The sequence below is a fragment of the Schistocerca serialis genome, chromosome 5 (genome assembly GCF_023864345.2).
Source record: "Schistocerca serialis cubense isolate TAMUIC-IGC-003099 chromosome 5, iqSchSeri2.2, whole genome shotgun sequence".
In the NCBI taxonomy this organism is placed as follows: Eukaryota; Metazoa; Arthropoda; class Insecta; order Orthoptera; family Acrididae; genus Schistocerca; species Schistocerca serialis.
Window position 1 is genome coordinate 633321341 of NC_064642.1, and position 20735 is coordinate 633342075.

The window sequence follows — 20735 nt, forward strand, 5'->3', positions numbered from 1 at the left end:
GGAAGTTTCATATCAGCGCACACTCCGCTGCAGAGTGAAAATCTCATTCTGGAAACATCCCCCAGGCTGTGGCTAAGCCATGTCTCCGCAATATCCTTTCTTTCAGGAGTGCTAGTTCTGCAAGGTTCGTAGGAGAGCTTCTGTAAAGTTTGGAAGGTAGTAGACGAGGTACTGGCAGACGTAAAGCTGTGAGTACCGGGCGTGAGTCGTGCTTCGGTAGCTCAGTTGGTAGAGCACTTGCCCGCGAAAGGCAAAGGTCCCGAGTTCGAGTCTCGGTCGGGAACACAGTTTTAATCTGCCAGGAAGTTTCATATCAGCGCACACTCCGCTGCAGAGTGAAAATCTCATTCTGGAGGATTTTCAGAGTTTGAAATGCGAAGTGGATCATTTAATCATTCAGCAAAGTGATCTTGCTGCGGAAACGGCACATCTTAAGCTGTCGCAGGAGAAAGTTCCTGAGGAAATCTCTAAAATCCAAACCGAAGTAAAATATGTCACCGAGACCGTACATACTCTTGTGTCCAAATTTGGAATTTGTTAAAACAGATTGTGTCGCAGTTAAAGAACTACTGCAACAAACTGTACAAAACGTTCAACTGGCTAATGTATCGGATTCCACAAGGATCCAGATTGATAGTGATGTGATAAGCCAACAATTTGGTGAAGGGCTCTCGATGTGGAAAGACAATATAACCAAATCGGTTGAAGAATGTTGCAAGTCACTAAAGGAAATAAGAGCGAGTGGTTCTTACACACATGTCACATTTTCCGACGAAACGAAGCAAAATGTGATGAATTCGGCGTCAGTGATGAGTAGCCCGACGCCTACGACGAAAAGTGCACATGTGGTGTCTGACCCTATTTACGGCAATATACTACCCAACAATTTATACGCCCAAATGTTAATGGAGGAGAAGCTCCTCAAGCACCGGCAGTTCCAAGCCTTCTATCCGGAGAATAAAACTTCTAACCCCGTCGTTTTCATTCGCGGGTTCAGAGGTGTTTAACCCCGTGCATGGATTGACGCACAAAAGATTTCTTTTGTCGCTGGCTACGTACAAGGGGAAGGTAGTTTATGGTAAATAAATGTAAATGTCGTTTGACTAGGGCCTCCCATCGGGTAGACCGTTCTCCGGGTGCAAGTCTTTCGATTTGACGCAACTTCGTCGACTTGCGCGTCGATGGGGATGAGATGATGATGATGATTATTATTATTATTATTATTATTATTAGGACAACACAACACCCAGTTCCTGAGCGGAGAAAATCTCCGACCCAGCCGGGAATCGAACCAGGGCTCTGAGGATTGACATTATGTCGCGCTGACCACTCAGCTACCGGGGGCGCACGGTAGTTTATGGTTCACAGATATTATAGAAACCTGTGGCACCTACGAGGATTTTGAGCGAGCGTTCTTGAGTAAGTACTGGTCTAAGAGAATTCAAGAACGACTGAAAAAAAAAGAGATTTATAATCCAGAACCATTTTCGATCAAGAGTGGGAACTTGCGTCGGTACTTTGAGAAGTACCTGAGTAAAAGTTGATATTGGGATACTCCAGTCCCACAGGTGGACATTTTTAAGATTATTAAGGCAAAGTTACCAATCGAGATACGTGAAAAACTCATGTACGCTCCCGAAGACATCATCGAACTATTAAACGAAGACTTAAGAGCTACAAATCATGGTAATGGGTGTCGACTAGTGTAAACAAGAGCTTTGTATATCACCCAGGACAGAGCCGAAATAATAATAGTGATCAGGCTTCCAAGCTCAGCATAACAAACAACAGCTGAACGGCGGACAAAGATTGAATGCCAACGCGGTGTAGTTCCAACCTCACTGGGCGAAAAATAAACCTAACGTGCGAAGATTAAACCCGATGCAAACCACAACCTACACAGTCGAAATAATCAGCAATTCCACGGGAATAATCGGAGCTGGCAACCACAAAATATTAACCAGCGATCTCCGCATATAAATGACTGGAGAGAGCAACCGCCTGTGATTACAGATGTCACTGACGAACCCATCTGTCAAACTAACGACGACCGGATCGTGCCCCGGAGAAACGGTCGGGTGTGATGTAAGGGGCTCTGGCAAGAGAGTTGTCATGTTCCAATGCAATGACGGACAGAGACTAGTAGATGAACTTACTCATGACGCCCAGCATTGTACAGCCAAGCGTATGACCGTTGCTATGCCGGCGATATATGCAGAAGTCCATGACCATACCATTTAAGTAATTCTTGATACAGGTGCAACTGTGAATGCAATCTCTGCAGCGCTGTCTGTGAGGTTGACACGACACCGGAAACTACCAGTCTTTCCTGTGAGTAATTTTGAATTTATAGGTGCAATCGGTACCAGACCACAGAAGGTAAAGATACAGATTCACACTGAATTAAGAATAGTAAATGTAGCGACTTTATGCACGTTCCTAGTAATAAATAAATTGACTGTATTTTGGATATTGAGAGTATCCGGGAGACGGGCGTTAAATTCGACTTTTCTGCGGGCTGTGCCTCTTTTAAGATTGATGCTGAGAATGTGTGCGTGGAGCTGATCAGAGAAGACTGCAGCCACAGAAGATAATGTCGGGATTCAACAATTAAGCTTGTAAGGTGTTTCAAGAGGAGTCGGAGATCAGATGCAGAAGACGTTTATCAAGTATGCACATTAACTGATGTTATATCTCAAAAGACGTCTGAATCTGTTTGGACGATCGGCAGCGAAAACAATTGTCAGACTTAATGCAGCAGAATATCGATGTCTTGAAAAACCGGGAATAGTGAAAGCCTGTGAGTGTAATTTAGAAATGTACCCACATAGTACATATTGCCAAAGTTTTTATCCTATACCTTGGCGACTTCGACGATCTGTCGATGAAGAATGTTGGATTGGGAGTTAATTGAGCCATCTGCAAGCCCATACTGTAGTCCTTTATTGGTTGTCCCTAAATAAGAGGGCAAAGTTCGATTAGTTTTGGACGCAAGACACATAAATGAGATGATAGTTCCTGTCCGCACTCATCCAGAAAATATCTATGGGTTTACACAGAAGTTTCATGGCAAGAAATTCTCTTCAATATGTGACCTCAGAAGTTCTTACTGGCAGAGAATGCTAGGTCCTGAATCGAGGAAGTACACGCCATTTGTTTGTGCAGGGAGAAGCTATCATTTTAAGATTCTTCCATTTGGCCTAAATGTTAGCTCTGTTGTGTTTATCCAGGCATTGGATACTGCTTTAGGACCTGAACTGCTTAGTCAGTATGTCCAAGTATGTAATGTTGTACCCAATTCGTTATGTACAAAAATATACTATTTTATGTTGACTCAGATGCACTCCAAAGATAAATCATTTAGCTTTTATCAGCTGTGAACTCGTTCTAGGTATGAACTTTGTTACATATTGATAGAATGTATTTTGATGTGATCCTTCACTTACACTACACAGACTACCTGTATAGCTCTCATTTCATTCCATAGGTTTCTCATCTTTGTGTACATTATTACGTTAACTGCTATTACATTTGAGCACATCTCTTAGACTTTTGTGGAACATGCAGTGTTCTTTTCATATACCTATTATGACGTTTTGGTTTTTCTACCATCCACGAAAGAAAATGATTTACGTATTCACCTGAGCTGTCTTTGGCTTGTAATAAGTATCCACGACCAGATTATGCTTATGTACTTTCTGAATTTTCTATTTTATATTTTCCTGCGTAATTTACCTGTACCATTTTGGGCTTCTGATAGACGTCCTGTGAAGATGGCAAACGATCGAAAACGGTAGATATTAAGGTTCAAATAGAACATCTAATGGTTAAAATGCATAAGACACAAAGAAATGAAAGATATTAGCTGCCAGTCGGTATTTATTGAAAGGACAGACATTAAAGGCGAGGGCGGCCAGTGAGCTTTAGTGGGGATGCACATCAGGCTCCAACTCACGGCAGTCGAAGATATCCCGCAAGTAATAAGGATAATGGGCAGTGTGTGGTTAGCAGTGTGGGAATTCGGGTCTGACGGGAGGCGTGCTACGGTTGTCTGTGCAGATGTGGTTGTGATGACCAGTCTGTCCGGTCGGCGCATCTGCCTAGTTAGCAGGCGAGTTGGGTTCGAATCCCGGTCCGGCACAGATTTTCAACTTGCCCCAAGATTGTAAGTGCCCACTGGCAGATAATGTCTAATTCCTTTGTGTCTCGATTCGCAGTGACTGCAGGATCAAAATGGTGTCTGTTCTTCCGGACATGTCCAAAAGAACACACACTACATACATACTATTTGGAACAGCGTGTGCAACTTACCAATTGACCGCCCAAAACACGTTAGCTCTACAGGATCTAACTGTCAGTTAGTGGATCCAGCAGGATATGGAAACTGATGATGGGAATTCTCTTCTACGGCGAATAGGGGGTATTATCAAGGCCAGACGGGTCGTTACACGATATTAAAGTGATGTGTCCGGGGTTCTTATTTCAGCCCTTCAATACCGTGAGTTTTAATTAGATACGCTGTGCCACTTAGGTAGAGATTCTCTTTCCTTTATTACTAGTGCAACTAGCCACCATTCAAAATAATTAAATGTCGCGTATGTGCCAAATGAAGCGAATAAAATTGAGTTCAAGATGAATCTCGAATGAAACCGCACAAACGAAGGACTGGTGTTCGTCGCGATTTTAACTCGCGGTTCTCCCGCTTTTGTTCGCCAGTGCTGAAGTTCGGCACGGTCAGTTAGAAATAACTTCGGCCGAGCGGCATAGCACGTCGCAGTTTATGTGACCGCTGGCCGTGGGGTGCCGGGGGTTGGAGAAGCGTCACGGGGCTGCGATCACGGGGCCAGGACGGCAGTGCGGGGTGCCTCACGTGGCAGCCACGTGTCAGTGGCCGGGCCGCACTCAGCATGCACGAGGGCGCACCGCGCCGCTAGGGATGTGTCCTGGTAGGGGGTGAGCTGCTCAAGTCATGCGCCGGCTTGGCACACGTCTGTGCGTGACCGCTTATGACACTATATACCTGGAGCGCATAACTTTTCCACCTGCCATTTATCGTCTACGAAAGTCATCAGAAAAAGAATTTAAAAATAATTTCGACACGATGGTGCGAAATGTGGAAACTGAAGTAATAAAAATTCTAAGACGCAAAAGAATTAATGGCACTAACTGAACTGATTTAAATCAGTGGGCAAAGTTGAACATTTGTGCCACACTAGGATTCGAACCCAGTTCACCTGATTGCAAGGCAGATACGCTGACCGCTGCGCCATCCTGACAGTGTGGTCATCGCATCTGCACAGACTACTCTAGGACGCCCCCGTCAATCATGTCCGACAGAACAGACACCAGACACATAATTAAGGCGAGAAGAGCCAGTGATCACTCGAGGAGCAGGAGATTAATGTTTAACGCCTCGTCAACAACGAGGTCATCAGAGACGGAGGGCGGACTCGGATTAAAAAAGGATGGAGAATGTTAACATCCCACGAAACCCGAAAACCCAAATAAGAATGTCATGATAAGTTAAAGTAGGGAACGGTGTTATCCTGACAGGCACGACAACTTTGATAATAATATAACACCTTAAAGTTTCGATGAACACCAATTTCAATAATTATTATGTCATGATATAAAGCTGGAAGAAAAGTAAGGTTATTTATAATTAGCTATCAAACATCTCAGTAATAAATGCAAATCAGTACGACGAAAGTTAAGTCCAAAGTAATATGACAGTCAGAGATAACATTTATTGTGAAAGAGAGTTGAAAACGCGGCGAAAAGGAAATTCAATGCGTCTACAATGCTCGATCATGGAAAAGTTAGTCGCTTGCTAGCTTGCTTGCTATCAAGTCGAGAGAGAGAGAGCACCGTTTGTTATAGTACTACGAACGGAACGCCACGATTTTTTTTTTTTTTTTGGAAAAGAAACAAAATAATATTGTGTGATAGAGATGCGCAGACTTTGTTCTCAGTTATTCTGACTTGAGAACTTGAACTGAAGTGATAAAGTGATATTCTGATAGTGTACCACGAGTTAATGAAATCTAATTATTGGACATATTATTGTTGGACTCAACCTTCATCAAAGTGAACAGTTACACGAAGAATGGACATAGTATCAAAGACTGCAACACCTGATTAGCCTTGAGTAGGAAACATTAATACGCCCACACGAAGATAATACAAATACGCCGATTGTAAAAGTTGTCGTAATTGTCACGATCACCGAATTGAAAAGAATCGTAATTTATCTGATCCATCGGTGTGCGTGTGGTGTGATGATTATAAACTAGCTACTAAGAAGAAACAATCAAATTGTTCGTCTGTAATGGAAATCTCACGTGTTGGCTCCATCATTAATTAAACTGTGTGATAGTTGAAGATCAAAATTAATTGTGAACATTTTAATTGAAAGAGTGACTTGATGAACATTGAGCAATGAAAGGAGTGTTTTGCCGAAATAATATCACGACGCACGAAAGCAAGACGGCATTATAGATTATCTCTGGATTTCCGTCGTGCCGTAGTGAACAGTTCTGCCTAGCAACGTAACAACAACTACTGATACTGAACCGCAAATGAATTTTACCTCGCTTCAGTGGTGTGAACGACGCCGGTGATGAATGATTCACTCAATACTGCAATAAATAAATAACCGGGCATAACAAATTATCATAAAACCATAATAGACAATTAAAATCAGCGGTTCGCATCGCTGAGAAGACTGTGCGGACTCACAAACGGACTCTCATACATTACGCGAAGATTTTCAGGTGCTGTTCCACGTTATTCGACGGGGACAGCCATCACTGCGCGTCGCGTCTCCATTCCACCGACCGAGCTGTAGCAGCGGAGTGAATGTCAATGACGTGATAAGCGAGTATGAGACTGGCGATATACTATCGTAACTTCGGAAAGAAACATCACCCAAACAATTCTGAAAATAGCAAGACCCGATAAGTGAGAGAATTATCGCACAATCAGTCTCACAGCTCTCGCATCCAAGTTGCTGACAGTAATATACAGACGACTGGAAAAGAAAATTGAGGATGTGTTAGATGACGATCAGTTTGACTTTATGAAAGGTAAAGGTACAGAGAGGCTTTTCTGACGTTCTAGTTGATAATGGAATCAAGATTGAAGAAAAATCTAGATTTGCTCATAGGATTCGCCGAGCTGGAAAAAGTGTTCGACAATGTAAAATGGTGCAAGATGTTCGAAATTCTGAGAAAAATAGAAATAAGCTATAGGGAAAGGCGAATAGTGTACGATATGTACAAGAGCCAAAGGGAACAATAAGATTGGAAGACCAAGAGCGAAATGATCGGATTAAAAAGAGTGTGAGACACGGATGAAGTCTTTTCTCCACTGCTGTTCGTTCTATACCTCGAATAAGCAATGAGGGAAATAAAACAAAGGTTCACGAGTCGGATTAAAATTCAGGGTGAAGGGATATCACTGGTGATATTTGCTGTCCTCAGTGCAAGTAAAGAAGAATTGCAGGATGTATTGAATGGAATGAACAGTCTAATAAGTACAGAATACGCATTGAGAGTAAATCGAAGAAAATCGAAAGAAATGAGAAATAACAGAATTGAGAACAGCGAGAAATTTATCAAAATTGGGGATCACGAAGTAAACGAAGCTGCTTCTTCTGCTACCTAGAACCTAAGGCGGGCGGAGCAGGGAGGACATCAAAAGCAGACTAGCACTGTCAAAAAATGATTCCCAGCCAAGAGGAGTCTGCTAGTATCAAACATAAGCCTTAACTTGAGGGAGACATTTGTGAGAATGTAAGTCTGGAGCAAAGCGTTGTGTGATAGTGAGACACGGAGTGTGGGAAAACAAGAACAGAAGAGAATCGAAACCTTTGAGATGTGGTGCTACAGACGCAAGTTGAAAATTAGGTGGACGGATAAGGTAAGGAATGAAGAGTAAAGAAATATAAGGAAAACACTAACAAGAAGAAGAGACAGGATGACAGGACATCAGTTAAGACATTTGGGAATAACTTCCATGGTACTACAGGGAGCTGTAGAGGGTAAAAACTGTAGAGAAAGAATGCACCCAGCACATAACGGAGGACGTAGGTTGCAAGTGCTACTCTGAAGTGAGTTTGATGACTCATTAAAACTGCAAAGAATTGGAGTAAAAAAGAAAAGAAAGTTATTTACTTAAAAAAAAAGAAACTTGTTAAATAAAGATAACAATCTCACGAGACAAATTTTACTGTCTTGCTGACTTATAGATCACATCAACACTTCTTGAGAAAAGTTTCTACAGATTACGTGATCTCAGAATAACTCTATGTCCATTTTGTCGTAAGTTAACAATACTGTATCATATTCGTATCGTCTCTTTTTTAATGCCAAGAAAACTGGCAAAACAACTGCTTTAGCTGCTTCCTTAATACAATATTAACTCTTTGCTTTGTGCTCGTTACTGGATTAGAGGATACACCTACACTCTAATTCCAAACAGGTAATAAAGACACATTATACGGTCCCCCACGGGAGCAGGACTTTCAAATAATACTGCTTGCACTCAGTTTACATTAGTCATACAACAGATTATGAATTTCATCATGCATGCTCTCTGCGCTGTGGAATTACGTAATTTTTTCATCTTAGTATTACATACGATTAGGATTGTTACCTCATTCAGTCACTATGACAAGTTATCTTAGGGCTGATTGTCCTTTGCACTAAGAATAATCGTAGTATACTACCTTGGATAGCAATATGCTTCCCCGTGAGGGTTAAAACACGCACCGAAAACCAAGCGAAAATCTTCAACGAAGCTATAGACCTTGAGTTACATTGTTTTTACAGGCTGAATTATGTTTAACTACCAAAGAATGAATACTTCAGATAAACAGAGTGCATAAAATTCAGGTGTGGTGGTGGTCCCCTTCCTCAATGATGAGGTTTGAATTTAATTAATTGTATTCAGTCCCAGGAGCTACGTTCGGTAATAATTTACACCGTACAATTTGTGTCAGGCGAACCACCGAATAAGGGGCCTAACATAAAAACCGCCTGGAAATTTCAAGTTGTTGTTGTTGTTGTTGTTGTTGTTGCTGCTGCTGTGGTCTTCAGTCCTAAGAGTGGTTTGATGCAGCTCTCCATGCTACCCTATCCTGGGCAAGCTTCCTCATCTCCCAGTATTTAGTGCAACCTACGTTCTTCTGAATCTGCTTAGTGTATTCATCTCTTGGTCTCCCTCTAAGATTTTTACCCTCCACGCTGCCCTCCAATTCTAAATTTGTGATCCCTTGATGCCTCAGAACATGTCCTACCAACCGGTCCCTTCTTCTTGTCAAGTTGTGCCACAAATTCCACTTCTCCCCAATTCTATTCAATACCTCCTCTTTAGTTATGTGATCTACCCATCTAATCTTCAGCATTCTTCTGTAGCACCACATTTCGAAAGCTTCTATTCTCTTCTTGTCTAAACTATTTATCGTCCATGTTTCACTTCCATACATGGCTACACTCCATACGAATACTTTCAGAAACGACTTCCTGGCACTTAAATCAATACTCGATGTTAACAAATTTCTCTTCTTCAGAAACGCTTTCCTTGCCATTGCCAGTCTACATTTTATATCTTCTCTACTTCGACCACTATCAGTTATTTTGCTCCCCAAATAGCAGAACTCCTTTACTACTTTAAGTGTCTCATTTCCTAATCTAATTCCCTCAGCATCACCCGACTTAATTCGACTACATTCAAGTTACCGGTATAAAAAACCCTAGATCTACCTTCCAACTGCACTAAATATTGTTCCTCTGTTATGGGCGTCCCATGAGCTTAGTGGCGCGCACCTCTCACAAAACAGGTGAACTGAACTCCGTCCGAACACGCCTTGGAAGGCCCAAAGGTACCGACCGACCGCCGTGTCATCCTTAGTCTACAGGCGTCACTGGATGCGGATATGGAGGGGCATGTGGTCAGCACACCGCCATATGACAGTTTACAAGACCGAAGCCGCTACTTCTCAATCAAGTAGCTCTTCGGTTTGTCTCGCAAAGGCAGAGTGCACCCGCTTGCCAACAGCGCTCGGCAGACCAAATGGTCACCCATCCAAGTGTTAGCCCAGCCCGACTTCGGCTATTTGACGGGAGCCGGTAATACCACTGCAGCAAGGCCGTTGGCAAAAAATTTAACACAAAAAGATCAATCAAAGAGTGACGTTTGTCTCAGCTTCATGCAGCGATTAAAAAATAAAAAATAAAACTGCAGAATGCGCGAAATTACTGACTGTACTCTATGTAAAATAAACCATTTGTTACTGAACTAAAACCACCTTATATCCTTCAAATAATATTATAGGCACTGCACCTCATGGAAATAACTTCCTATCAGTCTTTTAAAAATAACAGTGATAACTCCAATAGCCCTGGCGGAAATATTACTATGTTGGCAAACAAAACGTTGACGAATTCTAAATTATTCTCTATTATCCACTTATAAAATGTTAAGTCGGAAATATGTGCGGCTGTCAAGGTATTAATGTTTATGAATTTCTACGTTTACGCAGAAAATGAGTCAGTAACATATTTTTATTGAAACTGTTATTTGTAATTCTGGCGAAAGTTCAGTGATACATTTCCTTTACTTGCGATGACTAGTTTCGTACATGACGTCCGTTATCAAACCATCAGAACTTATGATGTTGGCGATCTTTTGATAATGGACGTCGTGTCCGAAACCAGTCATCGCAAATAAAGGATATTTCTCACTGTAACTTCGACAGAATTACAAATTACAGTTTTAAGGTAACAATGTTTGGACACAAGTCTCTTGACGTGATTCTTTCGTAGGTCTGACAAGACGCTAGAGGACAAATATATGTTGAATATGGAGATTTTTGTGCTGTTATAGTTGCTTGAATGATGTAACAACTGGAAGATTACATCATACTCACTAGCAATTTGTGCCACGTGTTGACATGCTACGTAATGAATGAGTGTTTGTTACAGGTGTTAAACATTTTTTGTACAAAAGAGAATGTGACTCAGATCTACAAAGACGGTGATTGAACTATAGATCAGTCAACTCCTGAGAAGCGCAACACAACTGATAAAGTATATGTTGTCTCGAAGATCCAGGTTTCGTAAACATCACTTATGGCTTGCTTGAACAGTGCTCGTTTTGGTGGAGACCACAGGGGACTTTCGGACGGCACACCATTAAAACGGCAGCAACAACAGCATGAAAATCCAAATTCAATTTTTTCTCCGTGCATGCTTGGCGGACCTATAAAAGTGCTGTGCCAGCGATTTCGTCCAATATAAATCTGCTTTTCTGCAGGTTAAAAAAAATCAATACTCCAGTTAAGAAATAAGTTGATGCCTGTATTCTGACGATAAATGAAGCCACTAAAATCCATTGGTCTTCGTTTATTGCCACCGTTCACTATTCGTCTAGGTGAAAAGACATTGAAAATATTTTAAAATGAGTCAAAAGTTATCTGCGGTAAGCCAGTTGGGTGCCTCATCTTTTATAAACTAACCCAAAATCACCATGGTGGTTGCTTGGAAGGTAAAGAACGTAAATTTCATATTCAACGCCTTCGCTGCAGTTTAAACTTTTACATTGTGTAATGAATGTGAAGGCAACGTTACAGAAAAGTAGCAGAAAGTAAACGAAGATAAGACGGGGGATACGATGCTATGAGAAGAATTTGACAGAGCACTGTAAGGCCTAAGTCGAAACAAGGGATAGACATTTTACTCAGACTACATATCGAGCAAGCAGTAAAGGAAACCAAGGAGAAATTTGGAACGGGAATTTAAGTTCAGGTTTGCAGACGAGCCTGCTTTTCTGTCAAAGACTGCAAAGGACGTACAAGAGTAGATCAATGGAATGGATAGCGTCTTGAGAGGAGGTTATAATGTAAGCATCGAAAAATGTAAAAAAAAGTATAATGGAATAGATGCTTAGGGAATGAACTTAGGAAACGAAACACTCAAAGTAGTAGATAAGTTTTACTATTAGGGTATTAAAGTAACTGGTAGCAAAAATAGAGAGGGTGTAAAAAAAAAGACTGGCTGTAGCAAGAGAAGCATTTCTGTAAGCGGAATTTTTTAACATCGAATAGAAATTTAGATGCTTGGAAGTCTTTTCTGGAGGTATTTGTCTGGAGTGTAGCGTGGTACGGAAGTGAAACGAGGACGATCAACAGTTCATACAAGAACAGCAGCCTTTTGAAAAGTGATGCAACAGAAGATAGCTGAAGATTCGATGGGTAGACAGAGGAACTGCCGAAGAGTTAGTGAATCTAAGTGGGGAAAAAAAGAGATTTATGATAAATAAAAGCTGAACGAAGCGAAAATAAGAGTAAGGACAGAAATGAGAGAAGCATTAAATGACCTGAAAGTAAAATTTTGTCAACCAATCTGAGTAGAAACCCTTGTACATTTTGGCCTTATGTAAAATCAGTACGCTGTTCGAAATCATCCACTGATTCCCTCAAGAGGCCATACTGGCAGTGACACGGAAGATAACAGAGAGAAGGCCGAAATACTGAATTCGGTCTTTGAAATTGTTTCACCGCGAAAGATTCTAACGAAGTCCCTCCTTTCAATCATCCATATCGAAATGGCAGATGTTGAGATAACCGATCACAGGACAGAGAAAGCAACTACAATCGCTTAGTAGTGGAAAGGCATCAGGAACAGTTGAGATACCTACAATATTCTAGAATGATTACACGAAAGGTCTTGCTGCCCTTCTAACAGCACCATATCGTAGATCGCTGGAGCAACGAAGGGTACCTAGCGACTGGAGAAAAGCGCAGGTTATTGCTGTGGTGTCGCCGCCAGACACCACACTTGCTAGGTGGTAGCTTTAAATCGGCCGCGGTCCATTAGTACATGTCGGACCCGCGTGTCGCCACTGTCAGTGATCGCAGACCGAGCGCCACCACAAGGCAGGTCTCGAGATGCGGACTAGCACTCGCCCCAGTTGTACGGACGACTTTGCTAGCGACTACACGGACGAAGACTCGCTCATTTGCAGAGCAGCTAGTTAGAATAGCCTTCAGCTAAGTCCATGGCTACGACCTAGCAAGGCGCCATTAGCATTACATTGCATTTATCTAGAGAGAGTCTCACTTGTATCATCAAGAACGCTGTATACAAATGATGGATTAAAGTTAAGTATTCCAGCAGCTACGTACTTTTCTTTATAGCATTCATTACGTATCCTGTTTCAGACCTCACGCCACCCTGCGTGAGTTAGCGCGTGCATCTTGGCCGCCTCTTTCTATTAGTGTACGTAGTGTTGGCAGGTCTGCCGACACTACAATTGCCGTTTTCAATAAGGGCCGCAGGACAGGTGCACACAATTATGGACCTACATCGTTGGCGTCAATTTGTTGTAGAATTATAGAACATCTTTTACGCTCAAGAATAGTGACGTTTTTGGGGAATGAAAATTTCCTCTATAAAACTCAGCATGGATTCCGCGGACGGACGTCTTGCGAAACTCAACTCGCTCTGTTCCTCCATGAGATCCACAGCGCTTTGGACAGAGGCGCTCTGGTTGATGCCGTGTTCCTTGACTTTAAGAAGGCGTATGACACCGTCCCGCTCTGCCGTTTACTGAAAATACGCGCTTAGCTAGTATCGCAGCGGATTTGCGACTTTATTCAAGACTTTCTCACAGATAGAACTCTACACGTGGCTCTTAATGGAACAAAATCGACAGATGTAAAGGTATTTCCGGAGCACTCCGAGGAAGTGTGATGGGACCGTTACTGTTTACAGTGTACGTTAGTGATCTAGAAGAAACGGCCGGAAGCTCTTTAGGACTGTTCGAAGATGATGCGGTGTACTATATGAAGGTAGCAACCCCAGAAGACAACATCGATTTGCAGTGTGATTGATGAATGGTGCAGGCTCTGGCAGTTGTCGGTGAACGTAAATAAATGTTACATATTGTCCACACGCACGAAACGAAATTCACTATTGCACAGCTACACTGTTGATGACAAGCTGCTGGAAACAGTATCTACTGTAAAATATCTATGAGTAACAATCCAGAGCGACCTTAAGTGGAATCACCACATGAAACAAATAGCAGGAAAAGGAGCAGCAAAACTGAGATTCGCATGAAGAATCTTAAGGAAAAGTAACTCATCCACGTAGGAGTGGCTTACAAGGGCCTTGTTCGACCGATTCTTGAGTATTGTTCATCAATCGGGGACCCTTACAATGTAGGACTAACAGGAGAGAGAGATAGAGAGAGAGAAGATGCAACGAACAGAGGGCGTTTCGTCGTCACGATATCGTTCAGTCGGCGCGAGAGCGTTAGAGAGATGCTCAAAAAACCCCAGTGTAAACGCTACAAGAGAGGCGTTTTGCATTACGGAGAGGTTCGCTATTGAAATTTCTAGAGAATTATTTCTGGGAAGACTCGGACAACATATTACTCCGTCCTACAGACATCATGCGAAATGACCACGACGAGAAAATTCGAGAAATTAGAGGCAATACAGAGGCTTACCGACACTTGCTCTTCCCACGCGCCATTCGCGAGTAGAGCAGCAGGGTAAGGGAGATCAATTAGTGGTACCAGATGTACCCTCCGCTACACACCCTTCTCAATCACTGCTTTCCTTGTTTCCTTCGACTCTTATAAATATCCTTTCGTTCCCTGTGTTTATGTAGATGTAGACTTGAGTGGAAGGAATGACCGGTCGATATGAGACACCTTGAGACATGAAGGAATCGTCAGTTTAATAATGGAGGGAAGCGTGTGCTTGTGAGTGTAGTGGGGGGAGGGGGTAGATTGTAGAGGGGCCTAAGGGATGAATACCGCAAGCAGGTTGAAATTAATCTCAGTTCCAGCAGCTATACAGAAATAAAGAGGCTTGAACAAGAGAGACTAGCGTGCAGAGCTGCATCAAACCAGTCTTCGGACTGAAGACCATAACAATACACTGGACACGTTTCAAACTTTACCTGCAGTGTCGACAATCCCGACTGTAGGGAAAAAAAAGAGCAGATCACATTAGATTCGTTGCACCCGTCTGCTTATACTCTTACGTGCAGATCCAGCAGTCGCGATTTGCCTTGTAGATATCCACGAATACTAGTGCTGATCAAGGGGGCGGTTTCTCCGGAAGAAAACGTTTCATGCTGTGCCGTCCGAGCGTCCAGCTTACTGCAATTCCACCCGAAGCGCGAGAAGTTCGGTTAAGTAGATCGAGCTAACTGCCTTCCGTTCTCATCAGAAGTTTTTGAAACATTTGCATACAACTCCCCTCAGAAATTTTCGTTCTTATGTGCACGGGAGACAGATTGAATAAAAATGACGAAACAGAAGAACAACGTCCAGTTCCATCATTTTGAAATCTATATAAAAATTGCTTGGTGTTCAACAGGAAAAAATCGAATTACGCTCTCTAACAGAATGAAGTTCTGTGATTTTATTCTGTAAAGAAATCTGAATAAAGATTGAACGCTAGACTGCATTTTACCTCAGAAATCTGACTGTTCGGATGTGGAATAAATCACAAAGGATACAGCGGGAGTAAAAATGATCACGTTTAATTTGCAGTTAGGATGGGATTTAAACGAAACCCCACAATGTAGCTGAATCTCCGCTTCGTTACCAGGCGCTGATACCGCTCTAGGAGAGCTGTTAAGTTGGGTGATGGCACACCGCGTTAATATGCAGGCAAATGCGACAAAATATGTCGCAGTGTGCAGCTAGAATAATCAGACTTCGTATAGAAAATAATTTAGACTGCAGGATCTAATAGAAAGGACGCAGCAATGAATGTGGCAGCACGCTGATGGCGCATAAATGTAGAATCTTTATACTTTCGTTATCCAATGGAATTAAGGTGCTAAAACACAAAATAAATCTACACATACACTATGTGATCAAAAGTATCCGGGCACCTGGCTGAAACTGACTGACAAGTTCGTCGTGCCCTTCATCGATAATGCTGGTATTCAGTATGGTGTTGGTCCACCCTTAGCCTTGATGACAGCTTCCACCCTCGCAAGCATACGTTCAATCAGGTGCTGGAAGGTTTCTTGGAGAATGGCACTCATTCTTCACGGAGTGCTGCACTGGGGAGAGACATCGATGTCGGTCGGTGAGGCCTGGCAGGAAGTCGACGTTCCAAAACATCCTAAAGGTGTTCTATACGATTCAGGTCAGGACTCTGTGGCGGCCACTACATTACAGGGATGTTATTGTCGTGTAACCACTCCACCAAAGGCCGTGCACTATGAACAGGTCCTCGATCGTGTTGAAAGACGCAATCGCCATCCCTGAATTGGTCTTTAACAGTGGGAAGCAAGAAAGTACTTAAACATCAGTGTAGGCCTTTGCTGTGATAGCGCCACGCAAAACAACAAGGGGTATAAGCCCCCTCCTTGAAAAACACGACAACACCATAACACCACAGCCTCCGAATTTTACTGTTGGCACTACATGCTCTGGCAGATGACGTTTACCGGGCATTCGCCATACCCACACCCTGCCATCGGATCGCAAAATTGTCTACCGTGATTCGCCACTCGATACGACGTTTTTCCACTGTTCAATCGTCCAATGTTTACGCTCCTTACACCAAGCGAGGCGTCGTTTGGCATTTACCGGCGTCATGTGTGGCTTATGAGCAACCGCTCGACAATGAAATCCAAGTTTTCTCACCTCCCGCCTAACTGTCGTAGTACTTGCAGTGGATCCTGATGTAGTTCGGAATTCCTGTGTGATGGTCTAGATAGATGTCTACCTTAAATTGTCGGCGGTCTCTGTCAGTCAACAGACGAGGCCGCCCTGTACGCTTTTGTGCTGCACGTGTCCCTTCACGTTTCCACTTCACTATCACCTCGAAAACAGTGGACCTAGGGATGTTTAGGAGTGTGGAAATCTCGGGTATAGACGTATGACACAAGTGACACCCAAATCACCTGACCACGTTCGAAGTCCGTGAGTTCCGCGGAGCGCCCCATTCTGCTCTCTCACGATGACTAATGACTACTACTGAGCTGGCTGATATGGAGTGCCTGGCAGTAAGTGGCAGCACAATGCATCTAACATGAAAAACGTTTGTTTTTGGGGGGTATCCGGATACTTTTCATCACGAAGTGTTCAAATGGTTGAAATGGCTCTGAGCACTATGGGACTTAACATCTGAGGTCATCAGACTTAGAACTACTTAAATCTAACTAACCTAAGGACAACACACACATCCATGCCCGAGGCAGGATTCGAACTTGCAACTGCAGCACCAGCGTAGTTCCGGACTGAAGCGCCTAGAACCACTCGGCCACAGCGGCCGGCATCACGTAGAGTAAATGAGGGTTAAGACACATGTTCAATAAAATAATAACTCCTTTTAACACAATATTAACATCACTAACTTAGAGGTTCGAAGTGGGGATCCTACGTCTATAGAGACAGAAGTAGAAGTGGGTAGCACGAAGGATTCTAACAGAGCCTCCTTTGTTTTGTTACAACGTTATAGTTCCATCGACTCTAAAATACTGAGTTCAAGGATATAAAGATTTCTCAGCATGCCATTTAATCACATGAAAGAATTTAATTTATTGTTACTGCCTATTGCCCATGATTAAGTGTAAACACAGAGCGATACAGTTATTTCTTCTTTTAAGAGCGGAAAAAATTCTCCTTCAATAGGCAGCTAACCGGAAAAAACGTAGAACAGCAAAATACTTACGTTTCGCTCCAAGAAACTACATTCAATTAATTTTATTAACAGTAAATGCGAAGTAGTAACCTCTATACACAAAAAATGGAAGAAAAATCTTTCTCTTTAAGTTTGGAAAGTTGGAGAAAGGAACAGCTGGAAATAGAGCTGAGAGAGCGGGTCGTGGGTCGTGCCTGGATAACTCCGTCGGTAGAGCATTTGCTGGCGAAAGCCAAGGGTTCACGGCGTACAGTTTTAATCTACCAAATTTTCAGTACCGCTACTCCTTTAAAATATTTTTTGCTCATGCGGATAAGGTCATTTCAACGCACTAAGCCAGTGCAGCTATTCAAGGTATCTCAAGAAGTGTAAGTCACTCTTGAGATAAAGCTTAATTACTCTGGAGTAGAGCGTAATAATGCACACATAAGATTGTTTACTTTTTATTTATTGGTATTTGGCAGCCAAGGAGGGGAAGAAAGCCAGTCGGCATTCCGTCCGCATACCGGGTGGAGTCATTCCAGACGCGGAACAGGTCCTTCCGCATGGCATCAAAAGCACAGGGTAAAGCCAACTGCGGGTGGTGGCTCCCATCGGCACCAATGATGTGCGTCACTTTGGATCAGAAGAGATTGTCTCTGGTTTCAAGCGGCTACGTGAAGTGGGAAACGCTGCCACTCGCGTTCAAAATGGTTCAAATGGCTCTGAGCACTATGGGACTTAACATCTATGGTCATCAGTCCCCTAGAACTTAGAACTACTTAAACCTAACTAACCTAAGGACATCACGTAACACCCAGCCATCACGAGGCAGATAAAATCCCTGATCCCGCCGGGAATCGAACCCGGGAACCCGGGCTGCCACTCGTGTCTGCGAGATGAAAGGAGAGCTCACCATTTGTAACGTAGTCGACAGGACCGATTGCAGAGCTCTGGTACAAAGCCGAATCAGAGATTCAGACGGTTCTGCGACCATGCAGGCTGCAGATTCGTTGACTTGTGCCATAGGGTGGTGTGGTTTATGGTTCCGGTAAAAAAAAAAAAGTCAGGAGTACATTACACACAGGAGGCGGCAACAGGGTAGCGGGGATGTGTGGGGTGATTCGGCATGGTTTAAGATTAGAGGGTTTCGGGAAAGCAGAGAAAAGGGTTTGTCTCAAACAGTGCAGGTCGAACACATTAAGAACGTAGTCCCAGGAACTATCTGCGTAACAGTTGTAAACTATGGTAGCTGTGTTGGGAACATGCCAGAGCTCCAAGCGCTAATGGATAGCACTGATGCCCAAATCGTTGTAGGCATTGAAAGCTGGCCAAAACCGTGGATAAGTTTAGTCGAAATTTTTCCGAAGTAACTAACGGTATTCAGAAAGGATAGGCTACATACAGTTGGCGGAAGCGTGTTTGTTGCTGTTATAAGTGTATCATGTAGCGAAATTGAAGTAAATAGTTCCTGTTACTTAGTACGGGTAGAGATCAATTTTGGGAACCAGAATAAAATAATAATTGGCTACTTTCACTGATCTGTCAACTCAGATGATTCAGTTGCTGAAAGGTTCAAAGCAAACTTCAGTCGGAGTACCCGACTCGTACAATTATAGTTGGTGGTTCACCCTCGATATGTTGGCGAAAATACATATTTAACGTTAGTGGCAGGGATAAAAGACCAAGCGAAACGGTTCAAATGGCTCTGAGCACTATGTGACTTAACTTCTATGGTCATCAGTCCCCTAGAACTTAGAATTACTTAAACCTAACTAACCTAAGGACATCACACACATCCATGCCCGAGGCAGGATTCGAACCTGCGACCGTAGCGGTCGCGTGGTTCCAGACTGTAGCGTCTAGAACCGCTCGGCCACCCCGGCCGGAACCGAAACTGTGCTAAATGCATCGTCTGAAAGTGTTTTCGAGAAAGTGGTTCATGAGCCCACTCGAATAGTAAACGGTTGTGGAAACACACTTGACTTCTTAGCAACAAATAGTCCTGAGTTAATAACGAGCATCAAAACGGATACAGGGCTTAGTGAACACAGGTTTGTCATACCGAGAGTGAATATTGAAAGCCAAAGTCCTCCAAAAATAAACGAAAAATATATCTATTCAAGAAGCAAATAACAATTCGCTTGACGCCTTCCTCACACACAATCTCCACTCCTTCCAACTAAACAATGTAAATGCAGACCAGACGGAGCTTGCATTGAAAGAGACAGTATCGAAAGCAGTTAAGAGATTTATGCTAAATAAATTAACAAAAGAAGGAGCTGATCCCCCATGACATACAAAATAAACGAAAAAAAGCATCCCAAATTTAAATGGACGCAAATTCCCCGAGACAGGTTATCTTTTACGGAAGCTCAAAATCTAGCACGGACCCCAATGCGAGACGCTTATAATGGTGCCCACAACGAAACTCTGTCTCGAAAGATGGCAGAAAATCCAAAGATATTTTGCTCGTCGTCTGTAAAATATGCTAGCGGCAAGACACAATCAATGTGTTCTCTGCACAATAGCAATGGAAATACTATCTGAAGTGTTGCTAGAGGAGGCCGAAATGCACGCGTTTAATTACACGCTGACTGGCGCGAGGTCTGGAACAGTTAAGGGAATTAATAGTGGCAAATAAAGTACGTAGTTGATATAATACGTAACTTTAATCCACAATTGGTGTACATCGCTCTTGACGGTTCATGTTACAATCTCAATATCAAATGCTATGGCGCCTTGCTAGGTCGTAGCAAATGACGTAGCTGAAGGCTATGCTAACTATCGTCTCGGGAAATGAGAGCGTAGTTGTCAGTGATCCATCTCTGGCTGTACAACTGGGGCGAGTGCCAGGACGTCTCTCTAGACCTGCCGTGTGGTGGCGCTCGGTCTGCTATCACTGACAGTGGCGACACGCGGGTCCGACGTATACTAATGGACCGCGGTCGATTTAAAGGCTACCACCTAGCAAGTGTGGTGTCTGGCGGTGACACCACACTATCGACGACAGTGCTGCTAAAGCAGGGTTACTAAACACAGCGTTCCGGAATTTCTTCACCAAAGAAGACTGCGT

General features: G+C 43.0%; 1 non-coding gene across 1 annotated transcript; it reads left to right on the plus strand.

Moving 5' to 3' along the window:
• The first annotated feature begins 210 nt into the window (after positions 1-210).
• On the plus strand, positions 211-285 carry Trnas-cga (transfer RNA serine (anticodon CGA)). Its single transcript has one exon. It is a non-coding gene; the product is annotated as a tRNA-Ser (tRNA).
• Positions 286-20735: the final 20450 nt, after the last annotated feature.